General features: G+C 59.6%; 1 protein-coding gene across 3 annotated transcripts in view; it reads right to left on the reverse strand.

Annotated features, from left to right (window-relative positions):
* ZC3H3 (zinc finger CCCH-type containing 3) overlaps positions 1-15,163 on the reverse strand; it is an 89,193-nt gene that overhangs the window by 38,493 nt on the left and 35,537 nt on the right. The window lies entirely within an intron of this gene.

Consider the following 15,163-nt stretch of genomic DNA (forward strand, 5'->3'; position numbering starts at 1 on the left):
CCTTCTCCGTGCACAGCCGCACAGGGGTCAGGGCCGCGGCCCATGAGTCTGTTCGGACGATTCATGTAACAAATGGTGAGCAAATGAAGTTAGACACCAAACAGTACCTCCCGTATGATTCCGTCCACTGAGAGCCTCAAGGCAGAGCCCATCCAGACTGAGAAAGGCCAGAGCAGTGGTCATCAGTGGGATGAGGTGGGGTGCTGGGAGGGGCGCGAGAGAGACCTGGAGCTCGGGCAGGAAGTGCGCACCCCCTGCCCGACCTGGGGGGTGGGTACGCAGGATGAAAAGTCCACAGAACTGACCACCAAAGATACAAACTACAAACGTTTCACAAAGGGAAAATCAGAGAGGAAGATCTGTGCAAAAAGCCAAGTTCGGGAACAAGCATTTGTACGTGATAAAGGCGACATTTTTAAATAATGGAAAAAGCCTGATAGTTAATAAGTGGGCTTGAGACAACCAGATAACTATTAAACAAGATGAACTTTGAACTTACATCTTACACCATAACCCCAAATAAATTCCAGGTAGATTAAAGTTTTAAATGTACAACTTGAAACCACAGCACTAGAAGAAAATATAACTGAACTCCTATAACCTTGGGGTGGGGAGGCTGTTGCGAACAAATCAAGACACTAAGTCTTCAGACACTGACAGATCTAAGTACACAGAAGAGCAAAAAGATCTGCTAAAAAGCCTCATAAACAAAACTGGAAGGCAATACTCAAACTGAGAAACAATGATCATCTCTGAGAAAACAGAGGGTGACCCCCTGAATACCTACAAGTCTTGCAAACTTGTAAGAAACAGGCCGGAGGCAAATGAACAGTAAACATAAAAAATGTTGAACTTAACAATATGAATAAAACCAAAATTAAAACTGGATAGCATCCTCCTCCACTAAAGTGTGGAAACGTCTGTGGCAGCCGGGACTCCCCCTGAGAAGGGTGGGGGAGACCCAGGGCACACCGCCCCCACTGCCCCGGCAGCCAGAACTGGAGAAGACAGAACAGCAACAATGAAGAGGCGACTTTCAACTGCCAGGCCTGAGGGGTACGAACTGGTGATCAAGTTGTGTCTGCCTCCTCCAAGAAGCCTTCCAGTCCGCGGCCCGCAGCAGGGAGGGGGAGAAGGCAAAGGCGGGTGGGGGGGTGGGGGGGTGAGGGGGTGGGAGGCGAGCGCACTCCCTGCTCCAACACTCGTGTCCTGACTCGCTCTAGCACCCTGGCCAGCGCCCAGTAGCACGTACGCAGGCAAAGCCAGGCCCGAGGGTAGGAGCCAGGGGTGGGGTGAGTGGGGGCGGAGGGGTGTGAGTGGGGGCGGAGGGGTGTTCTGTGCCAGGCGCCCAACGCGTCAGACTCCGACAGGGGAGCACGGCGGACGGGGGGAGCAGGCCCAGGAGCGGGGGAGCCGGGCTGGGCGGGGCGGGCGGGGGAGAGGGCGGGGCAGGGCGGGTGGGGCGGGGCCGGGACTGGACCGCCTCTCCGCCCGCCCCGCCCCCAGGCCAGAGGCACGCCTAGGGGACAGAGCTCGGGCCATAATTTATGCTCCCCCGCCTATGCTTTATGGCTTTCTTAATTCGGCTCCTGCTACTATTAATGTAGTTAATGCTGAGATTATATCTATTTTCTGGCGTCAGGCGGTGATTTATTCAAGCCATTTTTCCGGTGGAGGCTCCCACGCTGTTAAATCAAGTGCCTTGCCAATTAAGTGCTGACTTGGGAAGTGGACGCAATCTTAACAGACATCTAACCGCAAATTAAACCAGGGCTCCTTACTCTGGGGAGTGGGCGGGGCAGCCGGGGAAACCTTGCTGACTTGGAGGAAAGTCACAGGAAAATCAAACCACTTTGCACCTGCCTGCTGGCTCTCGGATAGGGGAGAGGGGCCCCGAAGAGCCAGGCTCAGTGGAAGCTGGGGTTGGTATGCCCCCCGGCCACGGCGGCAACCCTGCGGGCAGGGGTTACTGGGCCTGTCCCCAACACAAGGAGGTCTCTGCAACTGCAGCGCCCACCCATTCAAGACATAACATTTAAAACAAAAGATTCCTGAACTGTCCCCAGTCTGCACATGAAGTGGCGCAGGGGCCCTCTGGCAGCCTTGGAAGGTACCAGGCGAGAGATGGAGGAGGTGGACGGGCCCTAGCACTGGATGGGCTACAGCCTGGCTCAGCAGCTCTGACCCTGGTCAGAGCCCCGAAGGGCAAAGGGTGAAGAGCTAAGGGTGAGGGAAGGCCCCAGTTAGGAGGGGCTCATGGAGGGCCACACAGTTGGGGGAGAGAGGTGAGTACAGAAAGAAGGTAGGCAGCAGGGGGCTAAGGCTCACTGCCAGGATCACGGCAGGGCAAAGACACCTGTCCCAAGGCCCATCTCTCTGGATGCCCCGGCCCAGAGAACCTGCCCATGACACAGGGCAGGGTGGATGCTGGTACCACAAAGTGGGGCCTGAGCGAGCACTTGCTTGCAGGGGCTCTTTAGCCACGGTCCTCAGCAGCCGTGAGGCTCCCGAAACCCTCAGAGCAACGTCTCCCTCACCAGCCTTCAGAGGTCCCTGGCCCAGCCCTGAGAGGGGAATCATGTTTTGGGGTAAGAGCAGGCTGAAAGGTTGATATATGCAAAGAGTTAAATATGATATTGATTATCTGAGCGATGCTTTACTACTCCCTCTAAAACCAGGATAAAAGTGGTATTTAAAATGCTGTTTGATTGTGTAAGGCACCTAGGTACTGCTGGGTGACAAGGACGTTTTATTTCTTCCTGTCAGAGGCAGTATTTTCAGCTTCCTCTGCTCCTTGTCTCCAGGGACACCAGGGGTCACCGGTGCTGTCACAGGAGAGCCCTCGGTGCTGGCCAGGTGTGGCAGCCAGGGGGCCCAGGCACAGCCTAAGGGTCATCTTCCCAGGGTTCCATGGGGAGAAACTTAACAGGACCTTCTGAGGCTTCCTTCCTAACGGTCCTGCTATTTACAGAATGAAGCTTCCGTCCAGCAAACCAAAGGGACACTCTCTCTCATTCTGTCCTGAAACTCCAGCCCTGGCCGATGGGTCTCTTCCTCTGTGAGCCACCGGCCCCCAGGAGGCCACACCATGGCTTGTGGTTTTGTCGCAGCGGTGGCAGCTCTCACAGGGTCTTGTCCCCCTCGGGGTTTGCCCCCACGGGTGAGGCCTGGGCAAGACGCCTGCCTGCCTGGCCCCTTTCCCACTGCTTCCCCCGGTGGGCTGGCCTGAAAGCTGCCTGGCAGGCCTCTGCCACTCAAGCCAACTCCCAAAGGGCAGAGAAGCCATCTGTATGTCATATGGATCAAGACATGGCACCAGAGCAGGCGAGACAGGCTGGCTCAGGCGAGGGGGAGCAAGCCAGCCAGCACGGCCGTCCAGGGGCATATGGCCCAGGGCCTGCGCACGTCAGGAATGGGAGGTGGTCGGGGAGAGTCAGGCCCATCAGGGCTGGTACAGCAACGGGGAGGCAGGAAGGATGCCAGAGGGGCTGGAACCCGCCTCACAGCCACCGCAAAGTCCGTGTGCAAAACAGAGATCCAACAGCCCAGGGTACCCACTTGTCCTGGCTTCCTGGCAAAGGAGGGAATCCTGTTCCTGGAACCCACGGCATGCCCACAGTGCCAGGATGCCGTGCCCCACATCAAAAGACAAAGAGCACGAGGCAATGGGAGCAAGACAGGGGGACACACACGTCCGTGGAGAAACAGGGACAAAGAGAGCAGCAATGGGAAGGACACAGACAGTGGAGGCAGTGACAGAGGAAGAGCAGACAATAAACAGAGCAGCCAGAAGCTAGCAGGTCAGAGACACAGCCACAGACATGAGGCTGGCAGGGCCAGAGACCTTCCCAGAAGGGATTCATGGCACAGCACACTGGACTTCCCAGGCCTTCCCACTTGTGGCTCTGACCCCACGAGGGTCTCCTACCTAGCAGCATTACCTCTGGGACAGAGATACCAGGGACCAGCTCCCCATGGGCCCAGAGAGGGAGGTGACCAGCCCAACATGATGGGCAGATCCCAGCCTGAGACGGAGCAAAGAAGGGGAGGAGGCTCTAATGTCTGCCCCCTCCCTTCCCACGAGGGCCTCAGCATCAGGCCTGTCCTGGGGCCCCTCCCATCCCATGCCATTCACAGACAGAGCCTGGCTGCCACCTCTGACACCGTCTCACCACAAATACTCTGGCTACAATGCCCGTTACCCCAGGCCAGATGCCAGCAGTCCCCATAGCCAGGGAGGAAGCAGTGACACAAACACCATATGGGCAGGGGGCAGGGGGGCAACTGTCACAGGGGCCATGTGATCAATAAGGAGGATGGGCCAGAGGCTCAGACTGACAGGGAGATGGCAGTTCAGCCCCATCCTGGCCCCCCATCCCAGACACCTGTACCCCCCCATGCCAACATCCTCCAACTGAGGCCAGTGCCCATGTGTGGGAGCGCCAAGGAGGAAGCAGCTGGGAGTGTGGCTGCGGTGCACCCCTGCCCGGGAGCACAGGGGCTACGTGGCACTCTGGTGGCCCAGCCAAGCGCAGCCTCCCCTGGAGGCCCCGCACCCCCACTCCTGACCCTCTCACTATCCTCCATCATTTCATGGGGCCGTCCTAGAGGTGTCCACACAGGTGGGGACAGGGACCAAATGTGTGAACAGACCCTGGACCCAGAGGGACCAGCTGGACTGTTGCTGGGGTCCTGAGGGCCTGATGCCAGAGGGGGCTTCCATGTGCCACCCGACACTGGGCAGGTGTTTGACCATGAGCGCAGATGGCAGGAAGGCAGCAGGGCCCATCTCAGCCTGTGTTCCAGCCAGACCCCCCACCCAGGGACCCTCTCCTCACTCCTCAGGGTCTGCATCCCAGGCCCAGCTCTGCTAGCGAGGGGCTGGGCACTAGCATCACCTGGAAAAGGCCCACCTCTTCTGGATGAGGTTCCAGAGGGAGATCAGGTGTCTCTGACAGTGTTCATCGGGGCCGACGGGGCCGTGGCAAGGTTGGTCCCCCTCCCTTACCTTCCATCGAGGGGGTGAGGGGTCAAGGCCCACGTCCCCACCCAAGCCCTGGCTCCTCCCCACACTCCCCTCCCCACCAAGGAGCTCAGGCAGGTGCTCCGACCTCAGGAGGACATGCTCAGCCCTGCTGCCACGGGGCTGCTGACAGCTGAAAGGCCTTGCTTCAAACAGACACAGAAATAAATAAATAAGGCAGGCGTGCTTTGAACTGACTTCCAAATTAAGAGTTGCATCCTTGCTGTCAGGCCCCCGCCAGCAGTTTCTGTGGCGCCTCCCGAGCAGAAACGCACCTCAGCCCATTTATTAGAATGATGAAGGCAAAGGGACCTACAATTGCACTCCTTTCTTAATGAGCAGCCGAAGGGATCGGTAAGCATAATTTCAGAGGCCAGTAATATTTTATATAATCGCCGAGTGGTTTAAATTGAAAACCCCCAACTGAATCAATATTTACTGCATTGAAACGAAATGAATAGTAATAAGTCACTAAGCTCCCTGTCCTGTTTCATAAAATAAAAAATTATAAAAATGAGCAGAGGCGCAGGGAGGCCATCACATTAACTTTTACAGCACTTGGGGAGCCGTAACCGCCTGTTCTCATAAAATAAAATTCTAAAAAACCTGCCGGAGGAGACCTGCTTCAGCATTACATGGGGAAGCAGGTGGGGCCCGGGGGTCACCCCCACGGGCTCTCCCCCAGAACCCTGCCTGGGTGGGGCCCATCAGCATGGAGGCCCAGAGGAGCTTCACCTCCAAGTTGGCGACCACCCTCTCTGTCACCCCCAGGCCCACTTCCTGCTCTCATTTCTTGACCCAGCAAGGGGACAGGACAGGCAGTAGCCGATGGGTGTCCCCCATGGGTGGAGGAAAGGCTGTTCTCTAACCAGGCCAGGGCCAGGGGCCAGCAAGGGACGTATGTGAGTGAAGGTGGAGGAGGGGTCCAGCAAATGTGCCCTGTCAGAAAGCACAAAGCAGGAGCCCATGCTGCCCTGCACAGGACCACAGAGGCCTAGAAAGGCCAGGCTTTCCCCCGGGGAGCTCCAGGTCCCCCAGGGACACCACAGCCTACAGGGTTCCTGGGGGCACTTCTGGGATGGGGGCACAGCAGTGCTGACAGAGACCAGAGCCAGGATAGAGTCCCCCAGGGAGGGGGGGTGTCCTAAACTCTGCCCTCTGCACAAGGGGCTGAGACTGGCAGTCGGCAGTCACGGCCAGTCGGGGAAACGTAGATTAAACCACGACGAGATGCCACCACACGGAAAACAGGAAAATTGGAAAGACCCTAACATCAAGCGCCATAATGGGGACAGAAAGGGCACCCCCGCTCTGGGAAGAAGTCAGACACGCACCTTCTCGTGTCCCCGCAGCCCCCCTCCTGGGCGCACACCGGGGTGAGGACACTGGCCTCCACAGGGCCGGGCGGGAACAGTCAGCAGCCTTCACCCACGGTTCTCCAGAGCGGGACTAACCCGCACGCCCACCGACAGGAGAGCCAGTAAACGAGTGCGGGACAGACCCCAGAGGACACTCGGCAGTAAAAGGTGAAGTGCCGGTGCACAAGGCGTGCGGGAGCCACGGGGCCGAGCCGCACGGGAGAGGCGGGCAGCCAAGGCACACGAGGGGCGCGCTGCTCCGGGTCACGCCCCGCGGACCCGTGGGGCAGGCTGTCAGACAGGCACCCTGGGTGTGGGCCGGTGACGGGGACAGCGCGAGAGCGCTCTGCGCGGCCGAACGTCCTGAGCACGACGGCGGGCCAAGCCACACAGGTGCATGCACTTGTCAAAACTCAAAGAGCCAGCGTACGTTTGGATTCATCCATCTCATCGGGTCTAAATTTTACCTAAAAAAGAACTGTAAACACACGTGGAGCTCTAGTAACTGCAGAGACTGAGGATGAGGGACCATGTGTCACCGGTCGGTCGGGAAGAGTCCCAAGTACGCCCCAGGGGAAGCAGAAGGGAGCAGCGGCGCTGAGCTAGAACCGGCGGTATGGGCAGGCATTCCAGGGCTCCAACCCAGAGAGAGCTGTGTGCGTGGACGCAAAGACTCAGACTCAAGAGAGGCTGGAAGCAGAGATGCACAGCCCCCGTTGGGACTCGCCTTCCACGCACCCCTGTCACCCCAGGGCCATGAGAACCTCAGCGGTGGGGGACTGAGAGCTGCCGAGAGCCACTGCACTACCGGGAGCCAGGCTCTGCAGACAGGTGGCTGGCTCCGAGCTGGGGGAGAGGGAAAATTCCAGAAGCCACAAGGGAGCCACGTGGAAAGGACCCGGGCCGCTCAAAGGGGGCCCCCAGGCCGTGTGGCACAAACGGAAGGTCAAAGTGAACCGCGATGAAAACAGATTATAGCCTACCAGATAAAGGAAGAATCTAGAGTCCGCACTGTTAGAAATAAATAAACGAATGTACAAAGCAATGGGGGATAAGGGACAGTGGTTCCCAGCAGGACACCCTCCAGCCAATACAAAAGGAGAAAGGGTCAGAAATCATGAAGGGGGGGCGCCTGGGGGGCACAGTGGTTAAGCCTTCGGCTCAGGGCGTGATCCCCGCGTTCTGGGATCGAGCCCCACATCAGGCTCCTCCGCTATGAGCCTGCTTCTTCCCCTCCCACTCCCCCTGCTTGTGTTCCCTCTCTCGCTGGCTGTCTCTATCTCTGTCAAATAAATAAATAAAATCTTTAAAAAAAAAAAAAAGAAAAGAAATCACGAAGGGTCTAGAAGGCGTGGGCGAGGCCCAGTAAAGAAGGCGGTGCTCTGCACAGGGTCGACAGGCCTCTCCACAACCACCTGGAGTGACCAGCCCGGGCCGTCAGCCAGGTGCTCGGGCTCACACCACCACCAGGCAGCCAGACGCCAGGGTCCCCAGGCCGCAGGAAGGGGCCGCCCAGCACTTCCACGGCGTTCCTGCTGAAATGGTGAATCGGAGTCTCCACACACACGGAGGCCTCCAAGCCCAGGGGCGGCTGTATGAAGCACCTGGCCCCCGTTCTCCAAATCATCAGGGTCACGAAAGACGGAGCAAGGCTGAGGGCCGTTTCCAGACTCCATGACTCTGAAAAAACGCAACCCCCAAATGCCGTGGGAGTGCACAGCCAGCTCCGCTGCCAGGCAGCACTCCCTACTCTGGGGACCACACTCCAGGGGCCGGTAAAGGGGCATCATGTCTCCAGTTTCCACACAAACGATCATATACAAAGGGAGAGGGGAATGATACAGCAGATGGGACAAAGTATAAGGAGTCGGCGAACTGGGTGAGGAATACAATTCTTGCAACTCTTCCCTACATACAAAAGTATATCGAAACGAAGTTACCAAGAAAAACTAAACGGAAGAAACTAACCCAGCCACCAGCCACAGAGCCCATGTGCCTCAGGCAAGGCGCAGCTGAGCCACAGCGTCTGCCAGGCTGGCCAGAGACAGACCTGCTTTGCCTCTGCTCAGGCTTCATGCTGTGCGTGCCATTTCCTCCACCAAGGGGAGACCCCCCCCCGCCGCTGCCCAGGCCTGGCCACCTCCCATCCATTACAGCCAGGCCTGGGCGAGATGCACACCTCCCAGGCCTGCTAGACGTCTCAGCACTCTGGCTCCGGGACAGCTCTGCGACTGCCCACTCAGGGTCTGTCCCCTCCTGGGCCACAGCTTCCAGACAGGCAGGGCCCTGACCTGGGCAGCCTCCAAAGACCTCAGATTGTGGCCAGAGAAGGAGCTGCCTGAGCCACCGGCCTGGGGGCCTTCCCCATCCTGCAAGGGACTGGCCTGTACTTCAACACCCAGGAACCAGGGAGAGAGACCGCTCAGGTACCACCCGGTTCAGAGCCAGGCCTCAAACCACCCCTAGTTCCAGCCTGGGTCGAGGCCCATCTCCCACAGCACGCAGGGCCTAGAAGCCCATCGGTGTGGTCAGGAACCCCTGATCACTGTGTAATCAGAGCTCCTGACCTGGACGTCAACAAGCCACCCGTGTGGCCCACACCAGGTGGGTGGCTCTCACCTCACTCTCCCTACTGCCCTCTGAGGGGACTGCGGACACAGAGGTGAGCAACAGGGGCCAGGAGGGCTGGTGTGGTGCAGGTCACCCTGCCAGGCTCAGCCCTAGGTGCCCCCCTCGGACCCTGGAGCAGCTCCCCACCTCACACAGGCCTGGCCATCCCCATCAGTACTAGGAACCCCAGATGTGGATGGTGATGCCCCCACCCTATCCTCCCTGGCTGGAGAGGGTCAGGGGCCTGTGGGCTCTCCAGTCACCGTCAAGCAGAAAAGTGGGCAGCAGCCCCTGCCCAGGGCCCACAGGACAGGCCATTCCTGGGGGTCACACACATGTAGCCCAGATAGCCACACGCAGGCACATACCCACACCTCAGTCCAGCAAGGAAGGGCCCGTGTGGGGCAGAGAGCAGTCCCTGCAGCACACAGCGGGGGCTCCTCCCGAGCTGCTCTTACCCTTTGGAAAAAGCGCTCTCCCTTCCACGGGCGTACCCAGCAGGGCAGAGCCCCAGAAGCACCCAGGCCAGGCCTTCCCTGCATCTGACAGAAAATCAGGACAGCCCCGACGGCCCGCTGCACAGAGCAGGCCAGGCCTGGAGTGTGCATCCCACACCCATGCCCCAGCTGGCTCCCATGTGAAAGCAGCCGGACAGCTCTCTTCACCTGAAGTGGACAGTTTTGTTTGTAACAGAACCCACTCAAAATCCTGCTGCATTGGCCACAGTCACTCAGCACATTCATGGACAGTGGGAGCCGTGCCTGGCCTGGAACCCTTCTCAAGCTGTTGGGACAGAGGCTGCCCTCACGGGGCAGCTGGGGGCATGGGGGTAGGTGGAGCCGGGCACGGTGAATGGCTTCCCAGGCTCCATGTCAGAGGGAAGGCAGGGGGCAGGCGGGCACCTCCAGGAACATGCCAGCCAGGTCAAGATCAAGGTTGGCCACAGCACATGCCCTGGGCCCAAACACACTGGTCACAGCCTGGGAAGGGGGTTTGCCAGGCAAGGGCTGTAGCCCCCCTGATGCATCCCCACACCCCTGCCAGCCCAGCAGCAGGGCTCCAGGTCCCAACTTCAATACCACCCTCCAGGCAGCCTCTGCCTTCTGAGCAACACATTCTGGGCTCCCTCCCCAGGCCCCCAAGAAAGGCCCTCGCAGCATGCCCCACACTGACCACAGCTGTCCCACCCCTAGAGTGGCCTTCTCTGGGTGTCCTGAGCTCCCGTCCACCCTTCCTAGCACTGAGCACCTCGTGGAGGTACCTGCTTCACTTATCTGCTTGCCTCCTTCCGGGAGGGGAGTACTCTGGGCAAAGTGGACCCCTGGCACAGGATGGTGTCACCCCTCTATCTGTGGGGAGCCCCGCTCCCTAGCACCAGGCTCTCTACTAGCCCCATCACAGGTCCTGGCCTGGGCTGAGCAGGAGGGGCCCATGAGCACATCACCAAGCAGGGCCCTCGCCAGACACAGAGCAGGGCCTGGGGTGTGGCCGTGACATGGAGGGGGCAGCCCCCTCACGTGAGGGCTCACGCAGAGCTCCTCTTACTGCCACAGCCTTTGGGACAGGTCAGGAGGCTGCGGGAGCCCCAGTTCCACTGGCCTGGTCAGGGAAGGTCTGGGGATGAGCAGACACTCCCTGAACGGATCAAATGTTGTGCCCCCCATATTCCTCTGTTGAAACCCTAACCCCAATGGGATGGTGTCTGGAGGTGGGCCTTTGGGAAGGGCTCAGGGTTGGACAGTCACGAAGATGGGGTCCACACGATGGGACTGGTGCCCTTACAAAAAGAGAAAAGACACCGGAGCGCTGTCTCTGCAGCGCGAGGGCGCGGTGAGAAAGCAGCTCTGCGCAGCCCAGACAGGAGCCCGCTGCGCCGGCACCCTGACCTCAGACGCCCGGCCTGCAGAACGAAGAGGATACTCGTCTGTTGCTTAAGCGCGCCTCGCTTGAGGGCTGTGCCCGAAAGCCCGGTCTCGGGGCAGGCGGATGGCAGAGCGGGGCTGCGGCTGGTTCACGACACCCCAGGGGTGGGCGTGAGGGGAGCACGGGAGACCCCACAGCCGCACCCAAAGGGATGCTGCCCATCCTCAGGCTGAACTCCTCTTTAATGAGACATCACTTCGGAAAAGCACATTGGAGCCTTCAAAATCGCAGCCCAAACCTCGCGAAAGCACCCGGAGATGACTCCGGGTTTACCGCACAGACCCGAGCACACACTACAATAAAGTAAGGCGGCCCCGCACGCTGCAGCCCCTGCAACGGCACCGTTCGTAGCTCCTGAAGCGCGGCGGCTCCCGTCACTCCGCGGCTCGCAGCCAATGAATTTGGAAAGAGAAAACAAGTGACGGGCAGTTTAGGGATGTAAGTCACATTTCAGCTTCAGTTCAGATTAATGACCTTGCTGGAAGCCGCCACCGAGGGCACAGGCAGATCCACAAATCTGAGAACAAAAATGTTAAATCCTAGCTCAGCACAAGCCTCAGCCCTCCAGGGCGCCCACTGGACCCTCTGCCGCCCCCCCAGGCACCCCACACCCCGGGGCCAGTTCTGGGTACCAGTGGCACAAGGCGCTAGGGGCCCGGCCCGGCCTCCTGTGGGCCCCGAACCGATGTGGCCTGCAGCCTCTGGGGCCATCAGCCGCTGCCCCTGAGATCAGGCGGCCCGAGGCCAGAAGCCTGCCAGCCAGGGGGTAGCAGTTGGCACCACGGACACAGCCTCCCCCCATGCAGTTAAGAGTCCTTGCCAGGGGGCGCCTGGGTGGCACAGCGGTTAAGCGTCTGCCTTCGGCTCAGGGCGTGATCCCAGCGTTATGGGATCGAGCTCCACATCAGGCTCCTCCGCTATGAGCCTGCTTCTTCCTCTCCCACTCCCCCTGCTTGTGTTCCCCCTCTCACTGGCTGTCTTTATCTCTGTCAGATAAATAAATAAAATCTTAAAAAAAAAAAAAAAGAGTCCTTGCCCGGAGGGGCCTGCTTTTCCTCAACCCCACTGGCAGAGAGGGGGTCATGGATCCCAGTCCCATCCTCCAGGGACAAAGGTGGCAGTGACCCTGCTGCCTCCACAGTCATTCTCATGCCAGGCCCCTTGCGGCACAGGATCAAGTGTGGCAATCCCCCCACCACAATGAGGGGTGTCATCCCTCGGGACAGGGAGGGCAGGCACTAGCCAAGGCCGCTGGCCATCAGCAGCAGGGCGGTGCTGAGCCAGGCTCTGAGCTGGCCCCACTCCGGATGCCTGGAGACTCCAAGGCTGAGAGCCCTGTGCCCTGGCCTTCCTGCTTGCCCAGGGTCACACAGCATGTGCTACTCACTGGCACTCCGCAGACTCCCCCAGGAAGGCAGTGTTTCCACGCACACACAGCCTCCTCCCTGCAGTGAGTGTCTGCAGGAGGGTGAGATCTGGGGCCACCCCATGCCAACACTGGCGCTCTTGGCCATCGGGTCACCTGCCTTATTTCCCACCTGTGTTTACCAGCCCCCAACACCACTGACTGAAACTTCTAGGACTGTTGGGGCCTGTCTGCCACACCCCCCAGGGGTGTTCCCCTCTGAGCTGGGTACAGTTCAGGAGGCCCAAGGAGGGCTCACGGTCCCTGCGCTCAGGCCAGCTACCTGGCAAGAAGCCTGGCTTGCTCACCACTGCAGCCCTGATCCATGCTGGCCTGGGCCCAGGCACCAGCCCAACCCTCCTTCTGCCCAGGGAAAAGTTGAAGACCCTGCAGATGCACAGGGCAGAGGTCAAGGCCACAGCCAAGGCCAGTTGGCCAGAGCCTCCCTGGGACCCACTGACCACACACAGGCAGCCCCCAGCTCTGAGGGAGCTGAAGGAAGCAGGTGGGTGGGCAGCAGACTGACCGCCGGCCCTGGAGACAGGCTCTTTCTGCTGCCTTGACAAGCCAAACCCAAGTGCAGGCAGCCGACAGCGAGGCCAGGCAGCTGGCGGACGGCCACTCTGCTGAGGAGGCAGCCCCCCAGGGTCTAGGTGACCTTGGGCGAAGGAAGCCCAGCCCCCGGCAGACACATTTCCTAGGACCTGAGCCAGTCAGCCCTCAGCACCCACCACACCCTAGCCTGCAGGCCCACCAAGTCCAGGGGCCTGGCCCCCCAAGTATTAGGGCTCTGTGCCTGGGGTAAAATGGTCAGGGCAGACGGAGACCCCACTGAGCAAAGCCTCCACACACGGCTCAGCGAGTATGCAGCCATCCTGAGGGTGGGCTCAGCCACGCCTGCATGCACAGTGAGAGCTCTAAGGCCTATGGCACCCAGGGGCCTGGCCTGAGCCTGCAGCCACCGAGCACAAGCCAGGGCTATGGGACCTGAGCCATCTGGCACCCAGCACGGCCTGGGAGAGGGCTGCACAGAGCCACCCAGGGCAACTCCCTAACTACTCCCACCCACCAGACCCCCAGGTGGGCCTCTGCAGGGCACCCGGACAGCCATGGCCCTCACGGCAAGGCAGCTGGCCCAGTGCCGTCTTCGCCGGGATGAGGAGCCTGTGGGCAACAGTGGTCATGCGGGGCTGGCAGCTGGGTCTGGGCCTGTCCATTCTCAGTCCATCCTCGGCCTGGCCTAGAGCATCCACAGACCCAGGCTGGCCTCCCCTCACAGCCCACCCCACCTACCTGACCCAGGGTCAGAGCTCACATACCCACCCACAAGGCTCTCTCAGTCCCCACCTGCTCCTCAACTCCCACACTGAGGCGAAGGCATATTCCCCGTCCTGCCGCTGACTGGGCTGTTCTCCCCCAGTGGGCCTGACATTCTGGCTGGTTACCAAGTGGCTACTGCTTAGGGAGCGCACCCAGCCCCCCCCCTCCAGTAGCCCTCGCCCCACAGGGCCTGGTTCCTGTCTCTGCTCGATGACCCCCCAGGGCCCAGCAAGCTCAGCACTGGCCTCGCTGAACCCAAACCCAGGGCTTCCTTGGCACTTGAGACAAAAGCTACCCCCAGCCCCCAGCCACACCCCCAGGAGAGGTGGGGCCTTGCCGGGGCTGGATGTGGGGCCCAAATGCAGACTGCAGGAGGGGAGGCAGGAGCAAGAATCAATAAATCTGAACCTCATTCACGATGATCTGGGGCTCTTATTAAGTAAATTAATTTAAGTTAATTTAGCTCGATCATGACTCCCGATCACAGTGATTTAGTGAGGGGGAAATTGCATTAGGAAAGGCCATGCTCACTAGATAGGAGAACGGAAGAAAATTAGACCCACTTAGCACTGTGAATTAATATGGAAATAGCAGGTGTAAATTTAACCTTATCGAGAGAGTGAAAATTATCTTCATAAATTTGTAGAAATAGCCCCCAAGATACTTATAAATCTATTTAAAACAAAAATATTACAAAAAGTGCAGTAAAATTAATTTAAAATATACTTCCAGCTATTGCCTCCAGAAAAATCGGCCGCAGGGCCACGTTTAGTGCAGCCCCGTGGTAAGGGAGGAGGGCAGTGGGTGCTGCTGCCTGCCTGGGGGGCTGGGCGCCCAGTGCACGTGCCATTGGCCGGCGGGCGGCACCACCTTTCACAGCCCCTGAGCCCGGCCGCCACTGTCGGTGGGGGGGCTCATGGTGGGCTAGCAGGACGGCCTCTGCCCAGGACTAGAGGTGGTCCAGGCCCTTGGAACACAACGATCCCTGGCCCCACAGCCTCTGGACAGAAGTTATATGCCCTAGAGTGCCCACTGCAGCCAGGCGAAGGCCTACGCTGGAAGAAGGAGCTCCCACACTGCTCCCCCAGGAAGCAGGCTCCCAGGGGGTGGCAACAGGACAGAGGGAGGGGGTCTGCCACTGCCTGGTTCCCACCCACCAGCCAGAGCAGTCACCCCTTCCCCCACCCCATCAAAGGAAGGGGCCACACCCCCCACACTGGGTCTCCTGAGGCCCTGAGGCTGAGCAGGCTCATGAGAGGGGCCCCCAACTTCAGTCCCCTAATGCTGCTGCCCCAAATAGCCCTCCCACTTCTGGGCCCAGGGCACCCAGAAAAGAACCCCTTCTTTTTGCCCCCACCCTGCATGCTGTCAGCCAGAAGCAGCCTGGAGTAAGGCTGCAGAGCTGGGGGTGTAGGCGGGACCTGCGTGGGGGTGGCACGGAGAGGGCCATAGTCTCATCTCCCTCCCTGAACAATCAGTATGTCACTGCTTCCAAAGGGCTGCTCAGAGCCCAGACTCTAACCA

This window comes from Ursus arctos, unplaced genomic scaffold, assembly GCF_023065955.2.
Source record: "Ursus arctos isolate Adak ecotype North America unplaced genomic scaffold, UrsArc2.0 scaffold_6, whole genome shotgun sequence".
NCBI classification, from domain to species: domain Eukaryota; kingdom Metazoa; phylum Chordata; class Mammalia; order Carnivora; family Ursidae; genus Ursus; species Ursus arctos.